This window comes from Bison bison, unplaced genomic scaffold (genome assembly GCF_000754665.1).
Source record: "Bison bison bison isolate TAMUID 2011002044 unplaced genomic scaffold, Bison_UMD1.0 scf7180017864068, whole genome shotgun sequence".
In the NCBI taxonomy this organism is placed as follows: domain Eukaryota; kingdom Metazoa; phylum Chordata; class Mammalia; order Artiodactyla; family Bovidae; genus Bison; species Bison bison.
The window spans coordinates 10,427,053-10,439,751 of record NW_011494640.1 but is presented as its reverse complement, the minus strand read 5'-3'; positions in this window follow the sequence as shown (position 1 = coordinate 10,439,751).

Sequence of the window (12,699 nt, the reverse complement as noted above, 5' to 3'; positions counted from 1 at the left end):
GCAGCTCCTGTGGGCTACAAATAAGAGAAGGTGGAGCCCTAAGTTACAAACCATGTGCTTGGCAGGAAAGAGGCAGTTTGCATCCCAAACTCCTTTCTAGCCATCTCTCCCTAAGGCTGGCTAACCTCTGGGGTCTCTTCTGGAGTCAGACGATCTGGCAGATGCCGAAGTCTTTGGGGAAATAAATGATGTGCTTTCTGGCTATTAGAGTCCTGTATTCATCGATCCCTGAACTGCCTCTGAGGAATTCAGCCCTATTATTGATGGACTGCTATTACTGATGGGAGTCTCAAAATTCTCTCTCTCTCTTCTAACTTCCATCATCAAGGAAAGGGAACCTCCAAGAATTAGTTTCTTGGGAATTCAATTCACAACTGCAGTTATCCAATGGAAAAGAGGCTGGAAGGATGAAAACCAGAGAATGACAGCTGGACACACAGTCCAATGTTTTCTTATGAAAAATTTCAAACACGCAAATTCAAAATTGCAGGAAAAGGATTGGGTTCTGAGATGTTTGAAAGAGGAAATTAAGCTAGGGATGTGGCAAAGTGGGGGAGGAGATAGATCAACCCACAGAGATAAGGTCCCTTTTTCCCCTCATGTTTGGCATAGATGTTGATACACAGGAAATATTTTAAAAGGAAGAATCAATTCCCTGAAGGTGTCTGCTAGTTTCTTTGAAGTATTAATAAAATGAATCACTAATTTGGCCTTTAAACATTAAATGTGCATGGAATGCTATTGCTGATAACAAGAGGTTATCTTAGAAAACCAACATGAGCTCAGATGCAAATATCATAATTAAGAAATGAATACATGTGTTTCCTTTCCTCCTTCCCAAAGTCCAAGTGAAATTACCAAAAAAGCAGTATAAAAGGGGAATATATTCATTACAGTGAGAAAGTGGGGGTGGAGGGATGGATCTTTGAACAGAGTTTTCGGAAAATTTCTCTGAAAGTTGAAAAATGAACCTGATCACATTGAGCGATAACTGAAAATGAAGGATGAGCAAGAACTTCGGGGGCAGGAGGACACGGTAGAAAGAGGAGCCACAGTTCTCAACAGAGCCCTGGAGGGGGTCGGAGTTCCAGGGAAGTAGGTGCTCGGTGTGAGAAAGTAGCTAACTGACACCCATCCCACCACCAACCCCAGGAGACAGAACTGTAGAGCATGTGACAACAGCAGAGGGGCAGACGCTTCCAAAATAAGGAGCACAGGGGTCAGCACCCCTTGGCCAGTGGAGGCAGGCGTGTCTGCAGCCTGCTTGCCTGGCTCACACTCACAGTGAAGAAAGATGGCAACTGGCACACATGTCAACCTGTGAGCAGGTATGGGGTTGACCACATGAAGAAGTGGGCCTCCAGGGCTCTTCTTCCTGTTCCTGGAGCCAGAGGGCAGAGTACTCAGGCTACCCAAACTAAGTGGGTCCCTCCTTATATGTGGACTTATTCATAGAGGGAAGGGCTTCCCTGGTGGCTCAGAGGGTAAAGCATCTGCCTGCAATGCGGGAAACCTGGGTTCGATCCCTGGGTTGGGAAGATCCCCTGGAGAAGGAGAGGGCAACCCACTCCAGGACTCTTGCCTGGAAAATCCCATGGACGGAGAAGCCTGGTAGGCTACAGTCCATGGGGTCGCAAAGAGCTGGACACGACAGAGCGACTTCACTTTCACTTTTCTTTTCATTCATAGAGGGACTGGCAATGTACAGACTGGGCAACACAGTTCAAGTCTAGTCCAGGCAGTAGCCTGGTGGAAGAGGCAGCAGAGAGGCTCCCATGAGCTGCAGAGTGTGTCAACTCGATCAAGTTGCTTGACCTCCCTGAGCCTCGAGAATATCCACTGTAACACGGAAATTATTCTTTACCATCTATTAGGATGTAGGTGGGAGGAGAGGACCTGAAAAGATCAATGTGTATATGTGTGCGCCCAGTTGTCTCCTATTCTTTGCGACCCCACGGACAGTAGCCCACCAGGCTCCTCTGTCCAAGGGATTTTCCAGGCAAGAATACTGGAGTGGGCTGCTATCTCCTATTCCAGGGGATCTTCCTGACCCAGGGACTGAACCCCAGTCTCCTGTCTCTTCTGTGTTGGCAGGCAGGTTTCTTACCACGAAGCTACCTCATCAATCACTGAACAAGTGTGAGGCTACCTCTGTTGATGGGGAGAGTGGAAGATTGGTCGCCTCCCCCGGGAAGCATCTCCGACAGCCCACACCTCACAGTTCAGAACGTCAGTCCTTATTACTGCACCCTGTGGGTTTCCTAACTCACAAACAGGCTGAAAATATGTTCTAATGAATTTCATTTCTAAGGGCTGTCATCCCCTTTCTGTAAGAGCTGGGATTGTGCTTGCTTTACTATATGTCCTCTGTAACCATGAAGTAGATGCTCAGTGAACAATAATAATAACAACAGTAATATTTACAATAAAGTAAGCCATCCATAGCCCTTACTATGTGCCAAGCACAGTTCTATCTAATATTTACACATATTGATCCACATACATCTCTATTATGAGGTCATGATCTGATCATTCCCATTTTGCAGCTGAGGAAACCGAGGCACAGAGAAGTTAAGTGACCTGTTGCTAGAATCACGCCGAGTAACTGGCAAAGCCAGATCTGGCTACAGGGTATGAGCTTTTTAAAACCAGTTCTGAAAGCCAAATATGTGCCAAGTAAACCTTGTATCTTCCAAAGGTGGATTTATACCAGAAAAATATTATTTGGCACATGTTAGGGTGTATGGAGGCAACCTTGGAACATCCCCTTTGAGAGCTGGTTTGTCCTTCATAGGAAAGTCTGTGATGTTTCCTTGGATCACAGTTTTAGAAGGCAGCTAGTAGTGTTAGCAGAATGTTTTGGGTGACCATTTAAATTACATTTTGATGGGAACTTACAATGTTTAAAAATGTAATGAATTTGATAAGAGAATTCTTAAAAAGATGTATTTACTGTGTGAAGCATTCATTGGCAGAAACCACTCACCTATTCAAGCTGGCTCTGAAAGCACAAGTGGGAATATGGAATTGTGACTGGCGCCTTTGTTACTCCTTGGTGCAGTATCTGTCCTTACATACAAAGATGCTGGCTAACACTGAAATACCCCCAGGAAAGCGGCTACTTTGGGTCCAACAGGAATGAAGCCATCACCCTAGGACACTGTTTGAACCTGGACATGGCTCCAAGAGAAAACCTGCTACCACTTGCCTTCGAATCCATGGGAAGTTGACAGCCTGAACTGCTGTTCACAGGGATCGAGCCATTCGCTTTTCTGGGCCAGCGTGAAAATTTGGTGAGGGCTCTGAAGCTGGTGCATTGCAACTGTCTCCCAGACTTTGTTGCCCTTCCTTCACCACCAGCGCTATTCTATACAGAGTTGTATGATGGCAAGAAACTGGAGACCAAGGACAAAGGCTGAAACTTGCACCCACTTGTTTAAGTTGGAGCACAGCCTTTCCATGGGAATTCAGTGCTTTGTGGAGTGAATCAGTCAATCAATATGGAGTGAAAATAAACTCCTCTTCCTCATTATTATTATCATCAAGGTCTGAATCTTGTTGGGGTTCTCTGTGAGTTTTCCAGAGGCTCAGCAATTGTGACCAAGTGAAAGTGACCCTAAAGGAGGAGAACTCTCCTAGACTAAAGGCAACTGAGAATTTAACCCCAAGCTGAGTAAAACCGTTTCATGGACTTGGCCATTTTCCAGGGCAGGGATTAGCAAGCATCTTTTAACTTGTCTATTTCCAGATGGGTAAGTCCCCTCAGGTATATAAATTCAATTAAACGGATAGGATAGGAGGGAGTTGGTCAGTATAAAACACAACCCAGCAAAGTGATTCTCCCTGAGGCCCAGTTATTCCTTATCAACTTGCATCTTTGCCTCTCTTGGTGCTACTTCAACTCAAGAGCTTGGGACTCAGGTCCATTTTGATAGCAACTATGACCTCTTTCCCCCCATTTGTGATTTGTAGAGTTCTCTTCTTCCAGCTCCTATCTCTTCATTTGCACTTAATTATAGTGCCTCCCCTTTACAGGCATCTTTTCCACTTGCTGACATTTACTGAGTTGTACAATTAATCACTTTGGCAACAGGCACACTGTTCTTTCATTTAAAAAACCCAGGTGCTGTTGCCAAGCACATCTTTTCTTCACTTCCCTCCCTTTGGCAGCAGTGCGGCTAAAAGCAGATTTCTCTTTGGTTTAGGTGCTTCAGAAAATCTTCCTTCATTGCTCTCTCAAGTGGCTTCCTCAGCAGCTTCTTGCAGAGTACATGGATAATGTCAATGTTTCGTTAATATCACACCTTACATTTCTCAGGCTTCTGCATTTGACTGTATTCTTCTCTGGTCAGAGTTAATCTTTCTTATTCTTAGTAGAAGGCAGTACAGTGTAGCAGTTAGGCAAAAGCCTGAGAAGTGGACTGGGAATTTAAACCCACAGTTGAGATACTTGCTACCTTTGTGGCGTAAAGCAAAAGTTTTAAGCCTCAGTTTCCTCCTCTGTTAAATGAATGGATACTCATGAGGATCCAACTGCCCTGTGCCCAGTGCTTGGCACAGTGCCAGACATATGGTAAGTAAGGATTCAACACACATGAGTTAGTTATTATTGGAAGAGAAAAAAGATCTAAGGATTTCAGACATTGTTTACTTTTTCCCTGTCCCCTTTACAAGTGGTTAAAAAAAAAAAAAAATCTCTGACTCTTCCTTGCTGAGGGACACACGATTCCCTGGGTGATGGAGGAATGGGCATGCCTCCTCTGAGCTTTGAAGTTGGGTCCCACGGTAACATGAGACCAGTTCCATAACTCCTTCCCAGTCCTTTTCCATGAGTAAACACATTTAAAATAATATAATAATACCTCACTTACCCAGAGGGCACTTATTTTGCAACCTCAACTATTCTGATCACAGCCAAGTTCTGGGAAGCAACAGAAACAACTTCTGTAGGGCCCGAAAGAGACAGTACCCAATTCATTACTCTGGGACGCTTACAGGAGTGGGTTAGAGAAGGGGTTTTCATACCTGTACCAGTTACAGCCACCATACACAGGATTCCAAAGACCTTGCTGAACGAAGCTTGCAAAAGCCTCTGACCAGATGCAATGTAACTGTGACTTGCCCTGGGCCAGTGGGAATAGGGCACAGCCACTTACAACTGGAAGGATGTCCCTCCTGATGGATGGAGTGCTGACAGCCTCTAACTTCTTCAAAGGGTTTCAAGGGTTCCAGCAATTAATCCAGCCAACCAAGACCCACACCACCAAATGGGATGGTGGACTGTGTTCCTGGGGCAAGGATGAGGGTGCATGATTCAAGCAAGTGATGGGGTGCTGACAGCTTCTAACTTCTTCAAAGGGTTGCAGGGGTCCCAGCAATTAAACTAGCCACCCAAGACCTACACCACCAAATGGGACTGTGGACTGTTTTCCTAGGGCAAAGATGAGGGTGCATGATTCTAGCTTGGTACCTGGGAAGTGATTCTGAGTTCAAATCCTCTGAACCTTATTTTCCTCAACTGATACACTGGAACCACGATGCCCTCTTTTGCAGAGTTATTATAACAGAAGACATGCTATGAATAAAACACTGGCATAAATGGTAGATTTTATCACTCTTTTAGCTGTATTATGAATAAAACTATTATGTTTATTATCATTATTCCAAGAAAGAGCCAAAAAAGGTAAGTAACAGACCTGTAAGTCAAGGTTCAAGGCTAATACAGTCACATATAAATACACCAGCAAGAGAGCCTTGGCACTAGAATGAATTGTCAATGTCAAGAGTGAGATGAAGCAGGAAGTGTCTTTGGCTCCTCATCACCAGTCAGTGAGCCCAGGGTACACGCTTGAGTCTAACTAACTTAAAAGTACAAGCCCTGACAAAAGAAAGAGCTAGGATTTCCCTGGTGGTACAGTGGATAAGAATCTGCCTACCGATGCAGACGACATTCATAGCCTGGGAGGATTCTATACACCATGGGGCAACTAAGCCCATGTACCACAGCTACTGAAGCCTGTGTGCTCCAGTAGTGAGCCACAACTATTGAGCCTGTGTGTCGTAACTACTAAAGTCCATGTGCCTAGGGCCCATGCTCTGCAATAAGAAAAGTCAAATTATGTGCAGCGGTGACAGCTCCAGAAGGAAGAGAAAACTGTGAAACATTTGAGATAAACTTCCACCAACGACTGCTTTTAATTCTTAAAAGTTTGTGACTAAATGGGGTCAATTATACGATCTTCAAAAGTTAGCTATGTAAAAACTGTTCTGAGCCGTGGCTGGATCAATGAGCTATTAACTGTACTTTCAGTACTTGTTCCATTTTATTTTCTGTGCTCATTTCTTTCCCCTTTGAATTGTGGCAGGAATTAGCCACCCACATCCTAAACATTCCAAGTTAAATCTCGTTTACAATAATCATGAACTGCTTTCCAAACGTGAAAATGGCAGTCTTTTAAGTCATTTTCAAATGTGCTTTTCCAAACCAATTTGAGAGCTGAAAAGGATGGTGTCAACCTGAGCAAATCTCAACTCCATATTCTTTGCCAGGACTCAGGGGAGCAGCCCAACATTATCATTTTAGGGTTGGCGCAAAGCTCCCAGCTCAGGCTGTTGAAAGGAAATGAGGACAAAGCAAGGTTTAAACCCAGCAGGAGTAGGAGGGGCAGGGCTGTATTCAAAAGATTAACTTGATAAGATAATGTTCAACTTCTCTTTAAATCCTAAAGTGCAGGCTGTGGATTCCTCAAGTTTGTGTTCCTATTATCTTCAGTTTCTGCTACAGATAAATGAAGCTACTGCAGTTCTGCAGGAGGACTTGGGTACCCTGCATCCCAGGGGGATGTGATAGGAACAGCAGGGGATGGAGTTTGGGCTCTGACACTAATTAAGACTTCAGACAGGTCTTATTACTCCTGTCTCTCTGGATCTAAGTTTGCTTATCCATAAAGTTAGAGGTCTTTCCAGTAGTCACGTGCGGATGTGAGTCCAGTAGTCATGTACGGATGTGAAAGCTGGACAATAAAGAAGGCAGAGCGCCTGAGAATTGATGCTTTCAAACTCTAGTGCTGGAGAAGACTCTTGCGAGTCCCTTGGAAAGCAAGGGGATCAAATCAGTCAATCTTAAAAGAAATCAACCCTGAATGCTCTTTGGAAGGACTGATGCTGAAGTTGAAGCTCCAATACTTTGGCCACCTGATGCAACCAGCTGACTCATTGGAAAAGACCCTGATGCTGGGAAAGATTGAAGGTAGAAGGAGAAGGGGGCAACAGAGGATGAGATGGTTGAAAGGCATCAACGATTCAATGGACATAAACTTGGGCAAACTGGGGGATGGTGAGGGACAGGGAAGCCTGGCGTGCTGCAGTCCATGGGGTCTCGGAAGAGTCGGACACAAGTTAGCAACTGAACAACAGCAACAACAAAGTTAGAGGGTAAGAAGAGATGACCTCAGGTTCCTTCTAGGTCTAGAATCTAAAGGCTTTCTCTGTCTATAGATTCACTAAGTCCAATAACAGATGTCTGGGCTTTGGAGTAGAGAAGAGATAGGAAGAGATGTTGTTGGTATCTCTCTCATTCCCCCACCAATATTTTTAAAAAGGCAACAGTGAATCACAAGCAATGTGGAAAAACAGGTAGAAGCACTCTGACGAGTGAGAGTGAAGAGAAAAATATTGGGATTGAGAGAGTGGATGGAGGTTCAACTGAACCCATTTCCTTTTTATTGGTGATCAAGTCATTTCTCAAGTCAGAAGCCAGGAGGACCTCCTTGCTCCCCATCCTGATCCAGCCCAGTAGCCAGAATAATCACTCCAGTGTGGTCTAATGTGTACACAGCAATGTCCTATGGAACAGGAGCAGACTGATGGGATGGTAACAATAAGACTTGGCTGGTTTTTCTTCGGAGGTATGATATGATCATTTTGGTGTAGCATATACCTGAGTTTGTCACTCACTACCTGGATTACTGACCCCAAAAACAACCTTTTGAACTTCGCTTCCATTTCAGTGAAATGGGACTGATAATAGTTTTTTATCCCTACGCAATAAGATGTGTGCGTGCATGCAAAGTCACTTTAGTCCCGTCTGACTTTTTGCGACCCTATGGACTGTAGAACACCAATAGGCTCCTCTGTCCATGGAATTCTCCAAGCAGGAACACTGGAGTCGGTTGCCACGCCCTCCTCCAGGGAATCAACTGGACCCAGGGATCGAACCTGTGCTTGTTATGTCTCCTGCTTTGGCAAGGCAGGTTCTTTACCACTAGTGCCACCTGGGGAGCCCACCTGCTAGGATGAGAAGGAGTAAATGAGATAATCCAAATGAAGCACTTAAGACACTTTTAACACTATTCCTAGGACGGAGGAAGGACCCAATAAATAGAGAAGCTCTGTTCAGGGACTTTCAGAGTTGATAGCTACACACCCAGTGAGGCAGTCGTGCCTCTCCCTGCTGGGCGATAATAGCAGTCATGGAGAGGCAGAAAACCTTCTTTAGTAGAAGAAATCTCTGGGCTCTCAGTATTTTAGAAGAGAAGAATGCAAGACAGAACACAGGATGTTCATGTTTACCCTTTAGGCAAAGTATTGTCATCCTGTTTTCTATTTAGACGCAGAAAGAAACAGGAGGAAGACTCAGATTTCAGGGAACTGAATGCTCTTCTCTTCGCCCACTCTGACCCCTCACCAAGGAGGACACAGGAGCCCTGCTTTGCACTGAGGGAGGGGCTACAGAAGCCCTGACCAACTTGTGGCAGGTTTCCTATCAGCCTAGACTGTATATGCCTTCTTGGACCTGGAAGCAGATCAGCACGTGGTCAAGCTGCCAGAGGACAAAGCTGCAGTGCCAATGACTTTTCTCAGGGTGGCTGGATAACTTGGGGCTGAGATCCCAACCTCCACACTGGTGAGTTTCTACTTCTGAAAATCTGTAAGTCTGGTCATACATGATGAAATTTCCCAAAATTCAACTGCAAGTGCCCCTAGGTCTTTAGAAATATAAGTGTCATCAGGAAATGATGCTATTCCATTCCTCAAAACCAATGCCAAATATTTTAGCGCAAATCTTAATAAAGATCTAATCTGCACCCAACGTGGGGGGATAAGAGAAGGAATTTGCTATGAACATATTTTGCCTTTTAAAGCAGTCTATCACTACACAAAGAAGAGAGTGAAAGCCTGGCTTAAAACTCAACATTCAAAAAAGTAAGATCATGGCATCCGATCCCATCACTTCATGGCAAATAGATAGGGAAAAGGTAGAGGCAGTGACAGATTTTCCTGCACTTCAGGATCACTGCAGATAGTGAGTGCAGCCATACAGTCATGGCTGCATGCGATGAAATTAAAAGATGCTTACTTCTTGAAAGACAATCTATGACAAACCTAGACAGAATATTAAAAAGCAAAGACATCATTTTGTCAACAAAGGTCCCTATAGTCAAAAGTTATGGTTTTTCCAGTAGTCATGTACAGATGTGAAAGTTAGACCATAAAGAAGGCAGAGCACCAAAGAATTGATGCTTTCTAACTGCGGTGCTGGACAAGACTCTTGAGGGTCCCCTCTACTGCAAGGAGAGCAAGCCAGTCAATTCTAAAAGAAATCAACCCTAAATGCTCATTGAAAGGACTGATGCTGAAGCTGAAGCTCTGATACTTTTGGCCACCTGATGCAAAGAGCCAACTTACTGGAAAAGGTCCTGAGGAGAAGAGGAAAACAGAGGATGAGATGGTTGGATAGCATCACCAACTCTACGGACATGAACTTGAGCAAACCTTGGGAGATAGGGAAGGACAGGAAAGCCTGGCATGCTGCAGTCCATGGGTCGCAGAGAGTCGGGCATGACTTAGCAACTGAAAAACAACAGTCACTACACATCTAAGGATAAGGACACAGCACTTCAGATCACTTTGTAATTCACTTAATATATCGAATTCATTTGGACAGGAATAGCCTAGCAATTTATATTATGACCATCTCTGAAGGCATTAAGGAGGATATAAGTTGAGGAGGATATCAGCTTGGGAAGCAAGTTTACCCTTACAGACAGCCTCTGTATTGTCTAGTGTATGTGATGGGTAAGAAGGACTTGGGCTTCCCAGGTGGCGGCAGTGGTAAAGAATTCTTCTGCCAATGCAGGAGATGCAAGAGAGGGATTGGGAAGATCCCCTGGAGGAGGAAATGGCAAACCACTCCAGTATTCTTGCCTGGAGAATCCCAAGGACAGAGGAGCGTGGCGGGCTATAGTCCATAGGGTCACAAAGAGTCAGGACTGAGCACACACAAACACACACAGGAGGATTCTGCCAACCATTGGCAATGGTTTGGGAAGTCAGGTCTGGGTCTTACTAGCTTGGTCCTCTTCAGTGAGTCACATAACTCTTCTTTGCTTTCAGACTTACCTCAGAGGACTGTTGTGAAAATTAAGTGAGATAATCCGTGTAAAAGTACATATGTGAAATGTCAACAAGCGTTCTGAACAGTGCCACAGGATCACACCACCTGCTATTGATGTTAAGCTATGGTTTCAGATTTCTACCTATTTCCACAAAAAGGCAGAGCCACACACCTGTGACAAAGTCTGGACGAGATGGTGTGTGATCAGAAGGGCCCTTGGCAAGCTACTTTCCGTTATGACAGGAAGTGGATGTTGGCACACTGGTGATGAAAACCTGGTTAACTGTGTGAATCTTAGTAAGTTCACTGTTTTCAGGATGTGGAAAGTGACCATGGATGCATTTTTTACTTTTGTTTTTTTTTTTTTTTTTTTTTTTGAGAAAAAGCTGTTGTATGCAATGGAAGGTTTTTAAGTATACATTGCTCACACCCATGGCCATCAACTTGCTTTTGCATGAAAAGACCACTACTGACTTTCAAAATTCAATTTTAACAAAAACCAAGTCTGTTTAGATGAGGTGCATTTGTATGCAGCATCGCTGTTCTTTGGCCTTTTAAACTGTATTGTAACTGATACTATTTGCTTCATTGGCATTGATTGTGGGATAATTTCAGTCAATGGGCAAGCTGTCCAAAATAAAAGCCTGGGACATTACTTGGCTTAACCATTTCTCTTTCCTTGCTTAGGTCTTTTGAGCCAAATTGCTCACATCTTACATCCCTAAAAATAAATTTCTTTTAAGTCTCCTACAGCTTCCAGTAAGCACCCCATCTTGCTCCTCTCCATTTCAGCCCCAAGTGGGAAAAGCTCACCCTATATCTGAGGGTCAGATGCAGTGGGACATGGTAGTCACTGGTTGTGGGGAAAGGAGGTGAAAGGCTAAGCTGCTTGGTATGACACAGAATATCAGAACTAAATCAGCAGCAAAAGAAATCCTAAATACCAGTCATCCATCAAAACTTAAGGGATCAGTAACAATGAATCAGCGGCTTCGCTGGTGGCTCAGTAGCAAAGAGTTCACCTGCAATGCAGGAGCTGCAGGAGGTGAGGGTTCGATCTCTGATTTGGGAAGATCCCCTGGAGGGAGGGTATGGCAACCTACTACAGTATTCTTGTCTGGGAGGGGCTACAGTCTATGAGGTTGCAAAGAGTTGGACATGACTGAAGCTACTTAGCACATATGCACACACAAACATGAACCAGAACACAGTGGTTTACAGGCTGTCTCTGTGGGGTCTGATGCCAGAGTCCAAGTCCTGGCTCAGACATGGATCAGCGATGTGATGAGATGTGATGATGGATAAGAGACTTCATGTCTCTAGGTGTCATCTGTAAACTGAGGAAAGGAAGCGTGGTAATAGTTACAATGACCATATAATTGCTGGTCCAAACCAGGACCCTTTTAGAGGGTGCTATTAATAATGACACCAGAATATTAGGCATAAATAGGGACTATGCAGAGACAAAATTGGATGCATGGTCACCTTGGTAATAATTTCTACCATGTATGGTTGCTATGGGGCTTCTCTGGTAGCTCAGCTGGTAAAGAATCTGCCTGCAATGCAGGAGACCCTGGTTCGATTCCTGGGTTGGGAAGATCCCCTGGAGGAGGGCATGGCAACCCACTCCAGTATTCTTGTCTGGAGAATCCCCATGGACAGAGGAGTCTGGTGGACTATAGTGCATGGGGGTCACAAAGAGTTGGACATGACTGAGCGGCTAAGCACAGCACAGCACATGGTTGCTATGAAAAGCAAATAAGGGGAAAAAATCAAAATAGGTAATCCATGTGAAATCATTTAGGCAGGCATTTGGTATAATGGTGTCAGTAAATGTTAGCAACATGAGCAGGACTTAAGGGTCAAGGGATCTAATTTGAATATGATGATAAGAAGTGCTGAGCAGCTTTGGAACTTGGTTCTGCATGGAGGTGGTTGGCTAGGAAGGAGATTAAATTCCAGGTTGGGAGGGGATGGGAGCCCCAGACATTAGATGGAGGAGGGATAGAAGCAAGATCTGAAGCTTCACTAATCATGGTGACTGAGGTTAGGGGCAGAGGAAGGAAAGGAAAGAGTTCCAACTCTTTCAAGTGTTCATGTGGCCTCTTGAGAACTTGGTTTCCTCTAACCTGGGATCCCTAAATCCTCGCTTCTGATTTCAAAATCTACTCCACCCCGTGAAAGTCTATTTCCATATTTCCATTTAGATATTCTGTTCCCTGCCAAGTTCAATATTGCCTTTGTGCCTTGTTTCTGAGTCAGCTCTGCCTTGCAACTGTCCTGTTCTGCGTATTTTTATTTTT